Consider the following 2,158-nt stretch of genomic DNA (forward strand, 5'->3'; position numbering starts at 1 on the left):
GCAACAGATCATCTCTCTTTTTCCTTTTTGAGTGAGAGTGGGAAGATTTTAGAGTAATATCTGAATTTTAGGGCTAGAGTCTTGTTTAAAAGTCTATGTTCTTGCTAGGTACAGTGGTGCACACCTGTAATCCCAGCACTTGGGAGGTTGGGCAGAGGGATAGGAGTGTGAGGCAGCCTAGGCGACATGGGAAGACACTCCTTCACTCATTTTTTAAGTCTGTAGACCGCCTGTTAGAGGACTGTTGGTACAGGATGCAGGGACAGTCCAGGATTAGCAACAACATTGGACAACCAATTATTTTATGGGGCGAGTCTCACTGAAGGAATCCCGGTACCCTCGAGGTTTCCAGAAAAAAGCCGGGTGTCGTGAGCCACGCCTGCAGTCCTAGCACTTGGAAGGAAGGAGCAGGAGGAGCCAACATTCAGCGGCTTTCTCCACTATGTAGTGAGTTCAGAGCCTGCCTGGGCACAGGAAACCCATCTCAAAACTAAAACTAAAGGAAGTGCTCTTAAATTAAAAAGCATCGGGGCTGGAGGGATGGCTCAGCATGGGTTCAAATCCCAAGCACCCACATGACCGCTCACAACTCTCTAATTCCAATACATGGAGGCAGAACACCAATGTAAATTAAAAAAAAAAAAATTAAAAAGCATTTTAAAATGAAAGGTTTAAAAGTTTTGTTTTTGTTTTATTTATATGGGTGTTTTGCCTGCATCTATATCTGTGCACTGTGTGCTCTCAGAAACCAGAAGTGGTGTTAGATCCCAGCCCTGACCAAGACATTTCTACCATTTCCTCTAAGGCTCTGAGAACATCGCAGAACAGGAGGTAGAAAAAGATGAGGCGCCAGAGACAAGGGCTCCCGATACCATCTTCTGGGCAAGACATAGCCATTGCAACACAAACTCAGACCATCTGTAGATGGCTACACAAGAATGGACCCATCTCCTGAGAAAGAAAAGAGATCTCTGTGGTGGTGCCACCCGCCTGGAATCCCAGCACTTGGGAGAAAGAGGCAGGTGGATCTCTGAGTTTGAGACCAGCCAGGGCTACACAGTGAGACCCTGTCTCAAAAAACCAAAACAGCAAAATAAGAATGGGCCGGTCAATGAAGGTTAAGTGGAAGGGGGCCTCAGGCGCCTACCCCTCAGTGCTGAACTATCTCCTGCTGACAGATTCCGGGAGCAGGGAAATCACCGTCATTAGTTTTGTACCTACTGGTGACCCCACCAGGCTCTGGTGTTTAGTTCTGATCCTGTGGTCACCCAGTCGGCCTTGGTTAAACTAATGGGTCTTTAAAAACCGCAAAAGTCACGTATTTGCGAAAGGAGCTGGTAGGAAGGAGGGGCATTTGATGAGGAGGGGAAGGAGATGAGAGGCTGTGGGAGATTAACCAGACTATACTAGATGCACGTCTGAAACTGTCGAAGAATGAAATAAAGCAATGTATGAATGTCACCCCAACAAGCTGCACAATGAAGACAACTCCCTCCCTCCTCTCCCTTCCTGGAACTTGCTGTTCCTAAAGACTGCTGGCCTTGGTTTGTTTTCATTACACAGTTCTTATTTAAAGTACTTAGCCTTTAGTTGTCAGGTGGCTTTCAAGTCGTAAACAGTAACTGCACTTGGGGGAATTTGAGGGCTGCAGAATGCAGAAGTCCGCTCTGAGACCACTGATGCAATGCGCAGCCATCAAAGCCCTGGGCTTCACTTACTGGCCTCTAGTTTACATTCTAGGCAGATAATTCTCATCAGCTGTTTACGTCTAACAGCTGTCACTTTTCACAAGAAAAGGAAGAGGGGGGTTAAAAATTAAAATCGTATGGCACCAAAAATGAGAGAGGGAAAAAGTGGGCTGCAGGTGGGCTTCTAGTTACTGCTTAGATACTGTTCTCTTTTTAAATTTATATACATGTACAACATTTATATATAAATGTATATTATGTATATATATATATGTATATATATAATATATGGGTTGTGTGTGTATTTTTTGTTTGGTTTTTTTTTTTTTTTTTGGAGACAGGGTTTCTCTGTAGCCCTGGCTGTCCTGGAACTCACTTTGTAGACCAGGCTGCCCTCAGAGATCCACTTGCCTCAGCCCCATGAGTGCTGGGATCAAAGGTGTGTGCCACCAGCTCCCAGCTATTGATTT

Source organism: Meriones unguiculatus, chromosome 18 (assembly GCF_030254825.1).
Source record: "Meriones unguiculatus strain TT.TT164.6M chromosome 18, Bangor_MerUng_6.1, whole genome shotgun sequence".
Classification (NCBI taxonomy): Eukaryota; Metazoa; Chordata; class Mammalia; order Rodentia; family Muridae; genus Meriones; species Meriones unguiculatus.